Source organism: Chiloscyllium plagiosum, unplaced genomic scaffold (genome assembly GCF_037043375.1).
Source record: "Chiloscyllium plagiosum isolate Xiang-an unplaced genomic scaffold, Cpla_swu_hap1 HiC_scaffold_38, whole genome shotgun sequence".
Taxonomy (NCBI): domain Eukaryota; kingdom Metazoa; phylum Chordata; class Chondrichthyes; order Orectolobiformes; family Hemiscylliidae; genus Chiloscyllium; species Chiloscyllium plagiosum.
The window spans coordinates 46,600,671-46,618,623 of record NW_028270176.1 but is presented as its reverse complement, the minus strand read 5'-3'; the positions used below and the strand labels follow the sequence as shown (position 1 = coordinate 46,618,623).

At 43.8% G+C, this 17,953-nt stretch overlaps 1 non-coding gene across 1 annotated transcript; it reads left to right on the top strand.

Moving 5' to 3' along the window:
• The first annotated feature begins 7,684 nt into the window (after window positions 1-7,684).
• trnat-agu (transfer RNA threonine (anticodon AGU)) lies at window positions 7,685-7,767 on the top strand. The gene has a single exon. It is a non-coding gene; the product is annotated as a tRNA-Thr (tRNA).
• Window positions 7,768-17,953: the final 10,186 nt, after the last annotated feature.

Sequence of the window (17,953 nt, the reverse complement as noted above, 5' to 3'; positions counted from 1 at the left end):
GTGGGTCACATGTAGTGTGACATGAACCGAATATTATGGTTGATGCCATCACCACAACGAAGGCAGTTGGCGATCCAATTCTGTTTAGCGATTTTGCGTTGTTGTGTATCAAGAAAGCCGCCTTGGCCGACATTCAGTTGAAGATTGAAAACCAAATGTCCTTGATTGCTGAACTCTTCCCTGACTGGGTGTGAATAATCCTGTCTGGCAATTTTTATGCCGTTACCATTCATCCATTGGCACACCATCTGCATGGTAACGCCAATATATCATTACTGGGTATCTTGTGGTATCTTGTGGTATCATTGCCTGATGCATATGTGACAAACAACATTGCTTGAGTCACATGAGTACCTGTCGTGTACGTGGTGGGTGGTGTCCCAACGGGTGATGGTAGTGTCCATGTCTTGCAAAGGTTGCGAAGGCATGGTGCTGTGGTGTTGTGGTTAATGCTATGTGAAGGCTGAGTAGTTTACAGTAAACTGTCGTATGTCATAATTTTGCTGGGTGTTTGAAGGTGAGAATTGAAGTCATGGGGACGTTCTTAGTGAGATGCTCATCATCATCGGTGACATGCTGAATCCTGTGAAGAACGTGCTGAACTCCAGGAAAGTACTCACGATGAAATATACTCTATTAGCCGCACCCTCTGTCTGCCTTCTGACGAGTTCACAGCAGATTTTCACTGTAGCACACCGGAACTGGCGATCAATCAGTTCAACATGTAACCCATTATCATGAGGATATCCTTCAAAATCTTTAGGTGTCTGTCGCATTATTCCTCATCTGAGCGGTTCCTGTGCAGGTGAAACGCTTGACCTTACGGTATCGCTTCTTTAATATATTTAGGGTGGAAGCTGGAGAAGTGCAGTATCGTGTAGTTATCCTTGGGCTTGCGGTGGAGTGAGATACTGAGGTGTTATTTCTTAATTTTGGTATGTGGTGGGTTTGGTTGTGTCATCCTTATAAATGGTATAGGCATTCAGTTAAAACCATGAACAGAAATACCAGGAGAATCTCAGCAGATCTTACGGCGTGTATTCAGAGAGAATCAGAGACAAATATTTCAAAACTTCATCAGAACTCGGTAATCTCCCACAGGCACTGCCAAACTGGTTAGTTTCGACAGCAGTTTCTGTTTTTGCTTCAGATTCCCAGAATCCACATTTCTTTACAGTAACCATTAAAGCAATGCAGAAACTTTTTTATCGTTCGTCATACCAAAGGTTTCTGTTTGGAAAACATTTTCCTGACGCCATTAGAAACACGAAACGGTGCTGCACAGAAAACAGATGCATTATGAACATCAATCGCTGTCGCTCTGGGGCTATTGAACCAGTAACATTTCAGTTAACAGTCGAGTGAGCTGATACTTCCAACCTAACACCTTGGACGATCCTCGAAAGCAGTCTGTGATTGACCTCCAAATTCAGGCTGCCATTCCCAGAACGACAACTGTACTCTATCAGTTTTACTTTTCCGAAATAAGGACTTGGACATTCATAATGGAGAAATGGGAACAGTCTGATCCCATCCACGACAGACACACCCATGTCACTGGGAACCAGCTCTGCTCCAATCGGGAACATCTCTCTTCGAACCTCTCAGTATCTTGTGTGGTATCGAGTATTTTCATTGTCCCAGTGTCCATACAACGTTTGTATTCCTCATGTACAGGACCGAGAATTACTTCAATGTCTCCAATCAGTTCTTGTCCTGAGAACATCAGAATCAATGTCCCGTTCTCTTAAAGAACGGGAAGTTGTACTGACTGTTTCCGATCAGTCTGACAATTCACCCTTCTTCATTCTCCTATGAGTCCTTTTCCCAAAGAGTTTCTGAAGATTCACGAAGCTGGAGACTGGGTGACGTGCTTTGCCTTCTTAACATTATTTCACCTGACAAGTGACAATATTTTCCCAAATTCTGTTCACAATCGCCTGTATTTCACCATGTCCAGGGATGAGATGTCCCGTTTTGTGGAGGGATTCCCGATGTTGGTGAGTTTCGCTTTGGAGCAAAGATGGTTTGTCAGCAATTTCCTGCGGCTATTTATAATGATGGGAAAATTAATGGTGGGGATTGGTTCTTCGACGAGCGGGGGTGAAATGTTGCCACTAACCAGAGTTAGTGAACGGAGGACTGGGGTAAAAGGAATCTATTCAAAAGCAGCACTTCTGCACAGTACATTCAAAGAATACTGCAATATCTCGATGGGTTTGGCAGTAACTGTGAAAAGAGAAACGGAGATAATGTTTTAAGTGTGTTGCATTTTTGATTAATAACTTGAGTTTGCTATGTCTAATCAACTAACTGGTCTTGTTTGTTGAGACGAGATTTCTGAACTGTGAGTGAAAACTCGTCCTGCATTACATCACCAAAAACGGAGCCAGCAGAATTCGAACCTGTGGAGGGAAGCCCCAAAGGATTTCTAATCCATCACGTGTATCACGCGGTCATGACTACACAGGTGCAATGCTGCCTTAGTATGTCTTGTGTAACGGAAAGTTCCAACCTGAAACACCAGGATTTGGCTTTTCCTGGTACCCCAGTATTCGCTGTCAGACTCTCTTGCTTTCGAAATGAGGAGGATGCTGGGGTGCCAAGAAAAGCCAAATCCTGGTGTTTCAGTTTGGAACTTTCCATGACATAAGACATACTAAGACAGCATGTAGTCATGGCCGCATCAATTTGAATTACACACATATTGACGAGAGATAAAGTGGATGGGTCGGATCCATTTTCATGCGCAGAGAGGAGAATAAACACAGCACTGGATCCCGAAAGAAAAATGCCCTTGCATTGGGGCGGCACGGTGACACAGTGGTTAACACTGCTGGCTGATAGCGCCAGAGACCCGCGTTCAATTCCCGCCTCAGGCGACTGACTGTGTGAAGTTTGCACGCTCTGCATGTGTTTCCTCCGGATGCTCCGGTTTCCTCCCACAGTCCAAAGATGGTCAGGTCAGGCGAATTGGCCATGCTAAATTGACCGTAGTGTTAAGTAAGGGGTAAATGTATGGGTGGGTTGTGCGTCCGCGTGGTGGTGTGGACTTATTGGCCCGAAGGGCCTGTTTCCCCACTGTAAGTAATCTAATTTGTCGGGCCCTATTCACTGCCAGTAGAATTACGCTCATTGAAGTCTTCTTGAAAAAAATTCACCACTGGCAAATCTGATGTGCAAATTAGTTCTACTATTTTTAATCAGAGGTCAAAATATGAAAATGTTTCAAATATACGGAGCGGCACTGGAGAATGCAGACCTCCCTTCAGGGGCTTATTCTGCTCTGATGTACACCCCCGAGAAATTGGGACGAGAGTGCATTCTCACAGCTGAAGGGATCAAACATTTAAGAAAATGATAAGGAGGATATTCACTCTTTCAGAGGGTAGCAAATCTGTGGGTTTCCTAACAACAGAGGGCTGTGAAGGCGAGGTGTATTCAAGGCTGTGATAGACAGACATGGAGCATTACGGAGATGAGGATAAAAACGGGGGTTGAGAATTAACCAAATCAGCCATGATCTCATTGAATGTTGTCGCACACTTGATCGGCTAAATTGCTTCCATCTGCTCTCATATCTTTGCCGGCATTTGGAAGATACCGGACACCATTTTAAAAGAAGAAAAGCCCAACTTTAGGGTGAGGTGGTTTCAATCAAACTGAATCAAAATTAGTTATTGAGCGAAAAATCACACTTGGCATGTTTCCAGATTTCTTTGCTAGCATGACGAACAGAGTTGATCAAGGTCGTCTGATTGTACTTGGGCATGAAACAAACAAAGATTAGTGACATAATCTTCATTTTCTTTATGTCAAAAGTAATATCTTTCCTGATGGTCACAACAAAGGAGATGGTTTCCAAGAAAAGACAGATACTAAGTCAGCTGTAAACTAACCGATGACCAAAATATGGCTCGCGTTGTTCTCTGGGACAGATATGATTTACTGATTATTGTCATCCAAACTTTTTTATTCACCATTGAACCGTGAGTGGGAGATGGGAAACTAAGATCACCCGTAACTATTGCCATCTTTTATCACTCACATGTAGTATTTTTTTCTTGTACGTAGTAGTTACTGCGAGTGCGCTTGTAAACTGCACCTGCGGATGACTTCTTTCCTCACTGGTCCTCATTTCTACACAAACACGTTTTACATCCTTATCTCCTGAATCAAAGTAATATGCAACCATTGGATAAATGTCCCTAATACCTTGGCATTTCACACGCCTCCGTTTGTCACCTTCCAATGTAAATTAATAATTTGCCGTGTTGCAATTGCACACAATAAGAGATAACAAAATACAGGGAGGTGTACCAGGTTTGCAAACGCACGCTATTGAAGCTAAAACGCAGGTTTCTGCCCAAAATACGATCACGGAAGCATGCACCGAACCGTCAGGAAGCACACAATAAGTCCAGTGCCAGAGGGCATGACAGGAACAGCACCAGAAAAACCACCAAATTCCTTCTCTCGGCTAATATTTTGGATGTACATCTCAATGAGCAATCGAGTTTTACATATGTTCTCACCGTAGTTACAACACAAGGAATTAACCAGTGCTACAGACGGTCCAAGCCCCTGAATCAGAAACACTCAATGTCCTACATACAACTACAAGCACATCTGCCCGTGGCGTATACGGGCTGGCTGAAGTTCATGATTGCAGCTCACTAGTTGTCCGACTGTTTCTCCGATATAGTGTTTCGTGCAGTCCCTACGTGGAACCTTGACAACCACATTTGTCCTGCACAAGATGGGCATTTGATATTCTTTTCTGGTGAGCTTTCCCTCAGCGAGGTTTTGGTTTATGTGCTGTCCTAAATCCGTGTGTTCAGAGGAGTCTGGCTATCAGTTTCCATAAATTTATTTTATTAAAGGGAAGCATGGTGTTTCAATTGCTTTATGGCATATCCTAGTTGACAATTTAGTGTACCAGACATCTGGTAATGCAGTTGTGGAATACATATTCTTGGCAAAGAATTTGTGTGGCCGTCAGTAATTGCCACGGCCAGCTGTCCCGAGTAGCTATACGTACAGACAGGGAGCATCCTCGTCAGCAGCACAACAGTAATAGAACATGGCAATCAGAAGGCAGCCAGAGATTTTCTAGAAGCAGGGCACCCATCCATGGATTCCATCAATAAACACATTGATCAGGATCCAATCTGCAACACCAACAACTGGACCCAGCGGCACTGAAACTAAATCAATTCCAACCGCCACAGGACAGTCGGCTTCACAACAGGCTCTGCAACCCTGAGGATGTTACCTAGAACTGTGAGGATCCCACTTCCCAGCACCGCAAAACATTCCAACAACATCTCCATGAAGCACACGAGCTTCGCATCTTTCTGCTCCAAAGCACTCCGATTTTTCACAGCAGAGAATTGTACACTGAACTACCGCATGCAAGGTGAGGATGCCAAACCCAACACGATCAATCACGGCAGTGAGAGCGAGGGCAACAATTTCCATTGTCATATGGACAGCCACAAACACTCTCTTTGAAAGGTATCTTTAAAGATGAAAGTCTGTGCAACAGTATAATCGGGGAACCAAGTAACCTGCACTGGGTATTCATATTTCAGACAATTTCCTTTGTTCACCGTTTTCACTGAAAGTGAATGGATATTACTATTTCATTGCTGATATGAAACCATATTCTGCATTGTACCTGCTCGTCGTTTTTGTTCTTGCAGTGGCGAAAAGGTTGGCAATCGCGATGAGAAATGTTTTTTTTTGTATTTCTCTCATTTCCTTCATTACTGTCCTGGTGAAGGGGGCTGGTGATTGGTCCTCTCGATCAGATGGAGTCATCAGCGCATTGTTGACCTAATTTCATCACGAGTGCAATTGGTAAACTTCATTTGTCATGGGTTATTGCTGTTCCGTTTTGTTTTATGTTTGTTGAGCACTTCCTGTGACTTGGCAATGCACTAAGTCTCCAGTATGTCCTGAATTGCCTCGCTGCCGTTTCTCTGAGCAGTTCATGACATAATCGGCTTGCACTGCAGCAAAGGCAGCATGCATGCTTCGGTGTGTCTGACAATGGTCCACCCTTTCTGTTTTGCTTCTGTTCCACATGAAGAGCTGTCAGTTTCTGGATTCGTTGGAGAGCTGAGGGGGGTAACATTATCCGTGCGGTATTATTCTTCAGCCAAACCCTTTGATGGCAAAGTTGGGAAGGTGCTAAACGAATGGTCATTGACAGCAAAAGCCCGGAAAGACCTTCATAGATGGGTCAGGTCGTCCCATCCACCCTCCAGAAATATAGGCAAACGCGCTGACTGCGTAACAAACAGAGTGCATTTTTTTGCAAATGGTCCATTAAAATCGGTGTCAGCTGCGGGAGCACATCAAAGTTGCCGAGCACGGAAAAAGACCCTACTATCGAACCGGTCCCTGCTGAACAGATAACCGAAATTAATTGAACCATATTTGCCAAAATGTGTTCCTTATCTCTCTGAACGCTTCCTGTCTATATACCCATTCGGATGCCATTGAATTTGCCTTAAATGTGGCAAATCATTCTGCACACACAAAATTATCTGTGTGAACTCGCTGAGTTTCTGCATGACACCATGACCAAAGTTTGGGCCAAAGTTGGAAACTGCGACTAGAATAGATGGCTCTCTGATTAGCCGAAATGCACAATGGGTGGAATGGCCTTTTCCCACTTTGTAAATCTTAGAAGACAAGTAGAAAATAATCTTCAACGAAAATGTTCAGAAAGGGTGTTTTATTTACACCAAATAGGATCGTATCGATCGCCTTGTCTTGTTATTTACTTGTGAGGATTCGGTGCTCTCAGCACCGTGGCCCAGATCGTGGAATGGTTTTATTGTTCTGCAAACATATCGGTGTACCAGTAATTCTGCCGATTTTCCGATGCGAGCAAGTCATTGTTTTTTTCCCAAAACATTATGAAGGCTGGAAATCTGAGCCAAAAACGAAAATTGTTTGCGGAACGCAGCAAGACTGGCAACAGAAACGTCGACTTTCCTGCTCCTCGAATGCTGCCTGATCTGCTGTGCTTTTCCAGCATCACTCTGATCTAAAATCTGGTTTTCAGCATCAGCAGTGCTCACTTTTGCCTCGTTCCTTCGGTGTCGCTGGTTCCCAATTCAAGAACTCCTTCTCTAGCGGTTTCATGTCTGTACATCCATGCTGAGGAGTTGAGAAGTGAAGGAAAGTAACTCACCCCATCCATCTCTGGGGGAATTAGGGTCTGAAGGGTGAATCGTATCACATTGAAGTATATCTAGATGCGACTTAATCTCTGTCTTTTATTGGGAACCATTTCTTTCATTGTAACCATCAGGAAATACCCTTTCGTTTGCCAGAAAAAGAAATGAATATGTCACTAACCTTTGTTTGCTTCAGGTCCAAAAATACTCAGATCAATAGCTCCCTTGCTTACCTCTGCTGGTCATGTTCGCAAAGAGGTCTAGCAAATTGCCAACTGTGATTTTCCTGTCAATAAATAATTTTGACTCAGTTTGGCTGCAAATATCTTTTCCTACCTTTGTGCTTTTCTTCTTTTACATTGGTGTCTCGCACCTGACAAATGACAGGAAAGGTACGAAAGGAGATGGAAACATTTCCCTCATCAAGTCAGCGACAGCTTTCAATGAGATCACGGCTGATTTGGTCAATGCTCAGCGCAGCTGCGCTGTCTGTAGTCATGTCCGAGTGGTTCAGGCGATGGATTAGTAAATCCATTGGGGTTTCCCCACGTAGGTTCGAATCCTGCTGACTACGTTATGAATGCTTTCCTGCTGGTACAATTTTTGCTCAAAATTCAGAAAACCTATTTTGCAAACCAGGCCGGTAATTTGATTAGACTTGGGAAGCTCGAGTTTTTCATCAGAAATGTTCCATATTTAAAGCGTTATCTCTATTTCTCTTTCCAGATACACTGCTCGACACATCGGGTTTCTGCAGCTGTTATTGAACGTCCTGAGCAGAAGTGCTGCTTTTCATTAGATTCCTTTAATCCCTGTCCTCTGTTCTCTGACTCGGGTCAGTGGCAACACTTCCTCCTGCTCGTCAAAGTGCTCATTCCCCACCGCTCCCTCTCCCATCATTACAAACAACCGCAGGAAGTTGTCACTTAACTATTTTTGTTCCAAAGTGAAACTCACCAACCTCGGGAATCTCTCCATCAAACTGGATTCTCATCCATGGACATGGTGCAAGCCAGAGGATTGTGAAGAGATACTGTGAAAATATTGTCAGTTGGCAGTTGGAAAAATGTTTAGGAAGCAAACCATATAATTTAGACTCCAGCTTTGGAAATCTTGAGAAACTCTTTGGGAAATGGAATCAGAGGAGAATGAAGAAGCGTTAAATATCGGACCGAGTAGAGGACGCGACATTGACTCTGATGTTCTCGGGACAGGAACTGATCTGAGACATTGAAAGAATTCTCGTTCCCGTACGTGAGGAATACAAACTTCATCTGGACTCTGGGACAATGAAAAACTCTGGAACACTCAAGACAATATCCAAATATTGACTGGGAACACTACAGTACGAGTACTATAGATGGGTCAGTTTTAGTCCAGTGTGTGCAGGAGGGCTTCCTGACACAGTATGTAGACATGCCTTCAAGAGACGAAGCCACTTTCGATTTAGTACTGGGTAACGAGCCTGGCCAGGTTTTAGATTCGGAAGTAGGTGAGCACTTTGGAGACAGCGATCACAATTCTCTCAGGTTTACTTTCGTGTTGGAAAGGGATAGGTGTAGTCCACGGAGCAAGAGTTTCAGCTCATGGAAGGGAAATTACGTTGCATTGAGGTAAGATTTAGGAAGCGTAGAATGGGGTAGGAAACTGCAGGGGGTGAGCACATTAAAAATGTGGAGCTTATTCAAGGAAAAGCTCCTGTGTGTCCTAGATAAGTATGTACCTGTCAGGCAGGGAGGAAGATATAGAACGCATGAGCCGTGGTTTACTAAGGAAGTGGAATCCCTGGTCAAGAAGAACAAGAAGTCTTATGTTAAGCAAAATGTGAAAACTCAGTTAGATCGCTCGAGGGTTCCAACGATATCAGGAAAGACCTAAAAAGAGAGCTGAGAAGAGCCAGGGGGAGACATGAGAAGTTGTTGGCAGATAGGTTCAGGGTTAACCCTAAGGCTTTCCATAGGTATGTTAGGAATAAAAGACTGACGAGAGTTAAATTTGGGACAATCAAGGATAATAGTGGTAAGTTGTGTGTGGAGTCAGAGGAGATAGGGGAAGCACTAAATAAATATTTTTCGACAGGGTTCGCTATAGAAAATGAAAATATTGGGGAGGAAGGTACAGAGATACTTGCGTCTAGACTAGAAGAGATTGAGGTTCACAAGGAAGAGATATTAGAAATACTGCAGAGTGTGAAAATAGATAAGTCAGCTGGGCCGGATGGGAGCGATCTGATTTTGTTTAGCAAATGCACTGCAGGAAGGTACAAATCAAGCTGATGCTAACAACGGCTCGTTTTGTGCCGCTAATTTGCAGTGAAGTGGCGGCGCCAATAAAAGGTGTCAGACATCTCGTCTAATTCCACATCCAGAGCTCGAAATGACCAGAGGTTTCTCGCCGAGTTTCTGCAGGGTCTTGTTTGGACGACACCATGACACTTTTTCACTGGAGTGGATCGTGAAGTCGCGTCGTGACTGTGAATAAAACGATGGAAACTTCCAGCAGAGAAGGACGCGACCCTGAAGCAGGCAGCTGAGGACAAATGTTTCTCCTTTGCCAGTGAAAGGCACTGCTTCACAAATTGGAAACTTCGAAGTGAAGCAGGGTTGGTGATTATCTTCGGTGCTTGTTCACCTTTTTAATTCTGATTCCGTGAAAGTCCATGGCGTTACATATCGACATTCTGCAAAGTGCAGGCTTGTCTCTTCGCCCAGTGGCGTAATGGATAACTCGTTTGACTTCGAACCAGAAGATTGTAGCTTCGAGTCCTACCTGACTCGCGGGGGAGTGTTTCACTTTAACCGTGGTATACGTTGACGCTCCCCTGTAAAGTTCTCTCGGGACATCGCCTCTGTGCTTCTGCATGTAAAGCTTGCATTTGTCCTATTGTCCATTTCAAATTCCAGCTCTCCACAACGGACACCGCCGTCAGTTTGGGGGTGTCTTCTGGTGTGTCTCCCTCTGTGCGTGAAAATGAACAGGAGTTCCTCAAAACAGTTACAGTTCGTTGTAGAAGTGTCATACTTCTGCCCCGTTATTGTGCCATGTAAGAACATAGGATAACCTCATTGACATTTGACCGGGAAACATTAGAACAGACGACACCTTGGGCCAAAGTTCGAAACTGCGACTAGAATAGATGACTCTCTGATTAGTCGCAATGCACACGGGCGGAATGGCCTTTTCCCACTTTGTAAATCTTCGAATACAATTTGAAAAAAATCTGCAACGAAAATGTTCAGACAGGGTGTTTTATTTACACCAAATACTATAGTATCTATCGCCTTGTCTTGTTATTTACTTGTGAGGTTTCGGTATTCTCAGCACCGTGGCCCGGATCGTATTCCCGCTCATGGAATGGTTGTATTGTTCAGCAAACATATCGGTGTACCAGTACTTCTGCCGATTTTCCGATGCTGGCAGGTCATTGGTTTTGTCCAAAACATTATGAAGGTTAACATAAAACAAATAGCTGCAGGTGCTGGAAATCTGAGCCAAAAACGAAAATTGTTTGTGCGGCGGAGCATGACTGGCAACAGAAATGTCGACTCTCCTGCTCCTCGGATGCAGCCTGACCTGCTGTGCTTTTCCAGCATCACTCTGATCTAAAGTCAGGTTTCCAGCATCTGCAGTTCTCACTTTTGCCTAGTTTCTTCAGTGTCTCTGGTTCCCAATTCAAGATCTCCATCTCTCGCGGTTTCATGTTTGTACCTCCGTGCTGAGGAGTTGAAGAGTGAAGAAAAGTAACTCACCTCCTCCATCTCTGGGGTAATTAGGGACTGAAAATGAATCGTGTCACATTGAAATATATCGACATGCGAAATAATCTCTGTCTTTTATTGGGAACCATCTCTTTCATTGTAACCATCAGGAAAGATCATTTCGTTCGCCAGAAAAAGAAATGAATATGTCACTAAACTTTGTTTGCTTCAGGTCCGAGAATACTCAGATCAATAGCTCCCTTGCTTACTTCTGCTGGTCATATTCGCAGAGATATGGCAAATTGCCAAGTGTGATTTTCCTTTCAATAAATAATTTTGACTCAGTTTGCCTGCAAATATCTTTTCCTACCTTTGTGCTTTTCTTCTTTTACATTGGTGTCTCGCACCTTACAAATGACAGCAAAGGTATGAAAGGAGATAGAAGCATTTCGCTCAAGTAACGGTAGCTTTCAATGAGATCACGGCTGATTTGGTCAAGGGTCTTCTGGTGTGTCTCCCTCTGTGCGTGAAAATGAACAGGAGTTCCTCAAAACAGTTACAGTTCGTTGTAGAAGTGTCATACTTCTGCCCCGTTATTGTGCCATGTAAGAACATAGGATAACCTCATTGACATTTGACCGGGAAACATTAGAACAGACGACACCTGGGCGGTCTGTAGTCATGGCCGAGTGGTTCAGGCGATGGATTAGAAATCCACGTAGGTTCGAATCCTGCTGCCTACGTTATGAATACTTTCCGGCTGGAACAATTTTCGCTCAAAGTTCAGAAAAACTATTTTGTGAATCAGGCCGGTAATTTGATTAGACTTGGGAAACTCGAGTTCTTCATCCGAAATGTTCCATATTTAAAACATTATCTTTGTTGCTCTTTCCAGATACACTGCTCGACACATCGGGTTTCTGCAGCTGTTATTGAACGTCCTGAGCAGAAGTGCTGCTTTTCATTAGATTCTTTTAATCCCTCTCCACTGTTCTCTGACTCGGGTCAGTGGCAACACTTCCTCCTGCTCGTCAAAGTGCTCATTCCCCACCGCTCCCTCTCCATCATTAGAAACAACCGCAGGAAATCGCCACTTAACCTTTTTTGTTCCAAAGTGAAACTCATCAGCCTCGGGTATCTCTCCACCAAACGGGACTTCTCATCCCTGGACATGGTGCAGGCCAAAGGATTGTGAAGAGATACTGTGAAAATATTGTCAGTTGGCAGTTGAAAAAATGTTTAGGAAGCAAACCATATAATTTAGGCTCCAGCTTTGAAAATCTTGAGAAACTCTTTGGGAAATGGAATCAGAGGAGAATGAAAAAGTGTGCACTGTCGGACCGAGTAGAGGACGGGACATTGATTCTGATGTTCTCGGGACAGGAACTGATCTGACACATTGAAAGCATTCTCGCTCACGTACGTGAGGAATGCAAACTTCATCTGGACTCTGGGACAATGAAAAACTCTGGAACACTCAAGACAATGATGTGGTTCTGTTCGCCGAGCTGGAAGTTTTTGTTGCAAACGTTTCGTCCCCTGTCTAGGTGACATCCTCAGTGCTTGGTAGCCTCCTGTGAAGCGCTTCTGTGGTGTTTCCTGCGCCATTTATAGTGGCCTGTCCTTGCCGCTTCCAGTTGTCAGTTTCAGCTCTCCGCTGCAGTGGCTTGTATATTGAGTCCGAGTCGATGTGTTTGTTGATGGAGTTTGTGGATGAGTGCCATGCTTCTGGGAATTCCCTGGCTGTTCTTTGTTTGGCTTGCCCTATAATAGTAGTGTTGTCCCACTCGAATTCATGTTGCTTGTCGTCTGTGTGTGTGGCGACTACGCATAGTTGGTCGCTTCGTTTCGTGGCTAGTTGATGTTCGTGGATGCGGATCGTTAGCTGTCTTCCTGTTTGTCCAATTTAGTGTTTTGTGCAGTCCTTGCATGGGATTTTGTACACTACATTAGTTTTGCTCATGTTGGGTATCGGTTCCTTAGTTCTGGTAAGCTGTTGTCTGAGTGTGGCTGTTGGTTTGTGTGCCGTCAAGAGTCCTAGTGGTCGCAGTCGTCTGGCTGTCAGTTCGGAAATGTTCTTGATGTGTGGTAGTGTGGCTACTCCTTTGGGTTGTGGCATGTCCTAATTCCGTGGTCTATCCCTTAGGCATCTGTTGATAAAATTGCGAGGATATCCGTTTTCGGCGAATACCTTGTATAGGTGTTCCTCTTCCTCTTTTTGCAGTTCTGGTGTGCTGCAGTGTGTTGTGCCCCTTTTGAATAGTGTCTTGATGCAACTTCATTTGTGTATGTTGGGGGGTTGCTCTCATAATTCAGGACTTGGTCTGTGTGTGTGGCTTTCCTGTGTACCTTTGTGGTGAATTCTCCGTTAGGTGTTCTCTGTACCATCACATCTAGGAATGGGAGTTGGTTGTCCTTTTCTTCCTCTCTGGTGAATCGGATTCCTGTGAGTGTGGAGTTGATGATCCGGTGTGTTTTCTCTATTTCCGTGTTTTTAATGATAACAAAGGTGTCATCCACGTATCTGACCCAGAGTTTGGGTTGAATTTCCGGTAAGACTGTTCTGACCTTTGCATTACTGCTTCTGCTATGAGTCCCGAGATCGGTGAGCCCATGGGTGTTCCGTTGATTTGTTCGTATATCTGGTTGTTGAATGTGAAGTGTGTTGTGAGGCACAAGTCCCAAGATTTAGGAAGATTAGGTAAGATTTAGGAAGCGTAGAATGGGCTAGGAAACTGCAGGGGGTGTGCACATTAAAATGTGGAGCTTATTCAAGGAAAAGCTCCTGTGTGTCCTAGATAAGTATGTATCTGTCAGGCAGGGAGGAAGATATAGAACGCGTGAGCCGTGGTTTACTAAGGAAGTGGAATCCCTGGTCAAGAAGAACAAGAAGTCTTATGTTAGGACAAAATGTGAAAACTCAGTTAGAACGCTCGAGGGTTCCAACGATATCAGGAAAGATGTAAACAGAGAGCTGAGAAGAGCCAGGAGGAGACATGTGAAGTTGTTGGCAGATAGGATCAGGGTTAACCCTAAGGTTTTCCATAGGTATGTCAGGATTAAAAGAATGACGAGAGTTAAATTTGGGACAATCAAGGATAATAATGGGAAGTTGTGTGTGGAGTCAGAGGAGATAGGGGAAGCGCTAAATAAATATTTTTCGACAGTGTTCGCTATAGAAAATGAAAATGTTGGCGAGGAAGATACTGATATACTTGCGTCAGAGTACGAGAGATTGAGGTTCACAAGGATTAGGTGATAGAAATACTGCAGAGTGTGATAACAGACAAGTCCCCTGGGCTGGATGGGATCTGTCCTAGTATCCTCTGGGAAGCAAGGGAAGAGATTGATGAGCCTTTGTCATCGATCGTCAAATCATCGTTATCTACAGGAATAGTGCCTGTGGAATGGATCATAGCATACGTTGTTCCCGTGTTCAAAAAGTGTCGTCGAGACAACCCTGGTAATTACAGACCAGTGAGTCTCACTGCAGTTGTTGGTAACGTGTTGGAAAAGGTTATTGAAAATAGGATTTATGACCATCTAGAAAAGAATAATCTGATCAGGGACAGTCAGCACGGTTTTGTGATGGGTAGGCCTTGCCGAACGAATCTTATTGACTTTTTTGACAAAGTGACCAAACAGGGAGATGACAGTAAACCGGTTGATGTGGTGGATATGGGTTTCAGCAAGTTGTTCGATAAGGTTCCCCACAATAGGCTATTATATAAAATGCGGTGGAATGGAATTGTGGGAGAGATTGCAGCTTTGATCAGTAATTGGCTTGCCAATAGAAAACAGTGTTGTAGTTGATGGAACATGCTCTTCTTGGTGTCCAGGTCCTGGCGACGTACCACAAGGGTCGGTGTTAGGTCCACTGCTGTTCCATGAGGTCTAACCTTGCCAATCAGTCTCCCATGGGGAACATTGTTGAACGCCTTACTGAAGTCCATGTAGATCACATTTACTGCTTTGCCCTCATCAATCTTCTTTGCTACTTCTTCAAAAAAATCATTCAAGTTTGTGAGACACGATTTCCCACGCACAAAGCCATGTTGACTGTCCCGAATCAATCCTTGTCTTTCCAAATACATGTACATTCTGTTCCTCAGGATTCCGTCCAACAATTAGAGTATTCTTGGCAGATGCAGTTTCATGTCGGGAATGCGTGTTCATATACTTTGTTGGGAAGAATCAAAAGACACGCTACTATTAAAATCGATAGAAACGCAAAAGATGTGCAGGGCAGAGGAGTCTCAATGTTCTTATACATGAAACGAACAAAGGTTAATCACATATTTATTTCTTGCTGCCAAAAGAAAGCCTTTTCTGATGCTCACAATTAAAGAGATGGTTTCCAAGAAAATCGGAAAATTTAGTCACCAGTAATCAATTACCAAGATATCCCTCGTGATGTTTTATGGGACATGTGGGATTTTTTTGATTATGGTTCTCCAAACGTTTTTACAATGGAACCGAGAGTTTTAGATGGGAAGTTAAGATCACGCATGACTATTGCCATTTTTGTCACTCACACACAATGTTTTTTCCTTGTACGATTTATTTCGCTTTGTGGTTACTGCGAGTGGGCTTGTAAACTACACATGCTTGTGAGTTCATTCCTCACTGTTCCTCAACTCCAGCCAAACAGACTTTACGTCCTTATTTACTGAATCAAGGTAATCTCTGACCATTGCATAAATGTCATTAAAACTTCGATATTTCACAGGCCTCTGTATATCATCTTCCAATATTAATTGATCCTTTACTGTATTGCAGTTGTGCATAAGAAGAGAAAAATTGAATAGAGAATGGTGGGCCTCCGCTTCACACACCCGTTATTGAAGCGAAAATGCAGATTACTGCCCATAATGCGATCGTGGAAGCATGTGCCAAACCCTCAGGAATCACAGAATAAGTGTAGTGCCACAGGGCATGTCAGGGTCAGTACCAGAAAGACAACAGAAATGCTGCTCTGAGCTCCTATTTTGGATATATTTCTCAATGAGCAATAGAGTGTTACATGTGTTCCATCAGGAGTTACCTCACACAAGGAAGTAACCAGTGCTTTAGACGGTCATATCATCCGAGTTCCAAGCCCTGGAATCAGAGACATTCAATATTCTGTGCATAACTGCAAGGAACAGCTGTCCGAGGCGTTTACAGTCCAGATGAAATTATGAATGCAGCTCTTTAGTTGTCAGCCTCTTCCTCCTATGTCGTGTTTCGTGCAGTCCCTGCGTGGAATCAAGTCAACCACGTTTGACCTGCACATGATGCGTATTGGGCCTTGTTTTCTCGTGAGTTGTTGTCTGAGTGAGGCTCTCGGTTTCTGTGCTGTCATAAGTCCGAGTGTTCGGAGGAGTCTGGATATCGTTTTCCAGAATTTGTTTTTCATACAGGGAAGCATGATTTAAAAATTACCTCAAAGCATATCCTCGTTGCGAACTTTGTGTGCCATGCATTTGCGAATGAAAGTGTGTGGATATTGGTTCTTGGCAAAGAATTTGTGTGGGCGTCAGTCCAGCAGTCCCTAGTAGCAATACGTACAAACGGCAAGGGCGACACATTCGACTAGAATAGCACAACAATAATAGGACAGGGAAAGCAGAGGACAGCCAGACAATTCCTAGAAGCAGGGCACTCATCCACGGATTCCATCCGTTTGACCCAATCTGCAATCCCAACAAACGGAAGCAGCGGGAATGAAACCAAATGAATTCGGACCAAAACATGAGAGCAGCGTTTCACAGGAACCTCTGCAGCGCTGAGAATGTCACCCAGACAGGCGAGGAAAAGTCTGCAAACCATCTTCCTCGCGTCACCGAACTTTTCAACAAGATCTCCAGAAGCATCCGAACTTCACATCTTTCTGCTCCAAAACACTCCGCTTTTCCACAACAGAGAATTGCACACTCAACTACCGCGTGTAAGATGAGAATACCAGCCCCTACACTACCAAGGGCGGCAGTAAGAGCGAGGGGAAACAGCTGCCACTGTCATTCCACAGCTACAGACGCTCTCTTTGAAAGGTACATTTTCGTATGAATGTCAGGGCAGCAGTAGAATATGGGAACTAAACTGCCTGCGCTGTGTATTCATATTCTGGACAATGTGAGTTGTTCACAGTTTTCCCTGAAAGTGAGTGGACGTCGTTATTTCACCGATGTTGTGAAGCCAGATCCTGCATTGAATCTGCTCCCTCGTTTTTTGTTGTTGTGGCTAAAAGGTGGGCAATCGCAACGTGAAACTTTGTTATATTTCTCTCATTTCCTTCATTACTGTCCTGGTGAGGGAGGCTGGAGATTGGCTCGCTCGATCAGATGGAGGCACCTACGTATTGTTGACCTAATTTAATCGAGAATATAATTGTAAAATTCACTTTGCATTGTACATTTTTCTGTTATGTTTTATGTTACTTGAACACTTTCTGTTACTTGGCATGCACTAAATCTCCAGAATGTCGGGAAGCTCCGTTTGGAATTGCTTGGGTGCTATTTGTGTGAGCAGTTCTTGACATATACGTCTCGCACTGCCTCACAGACAGAAGTAATGAGTTTGTGTGTCTGATAATGACTCTGCCTTTTGAGTTTTGCACCTGGTCCACGTTAAGAGCTGTCAGTTTTGGATTCTCTGGAGAGATGATGGGACAACACGATTTGTGAGTTTTTTTTTAGTCAACGAAATTATTTGATGAAGAACTTGGGAATGTATCAAGGAGAATGGTCATTGTAAATGTCTGGAAAACTTTCCTCTCTGTGTCATTTCAAAACATTACGCTTCAAGAAAAAATAAAATTCAAACACGCTGACTTAGTAACAAACAGCATGCGATTTTGCAAGTGGTCTATTCAAACTGTTGTCAGGTACTGGAGTGTCACAGAATTGCTGAGTACAGAAGCAAACCTTCCGATCCAACTTGCACCTGCTGAACAGATGATCGTAACTAATCTAAACATATTTGCCAATATTTGTCCTTTATCTTTCCGATCACTTCCTGTCTCTATACCCATTTCGATGCCTTTGAAGTGTTGTGAGTGCACCAATCTCTGCCACTAAATGT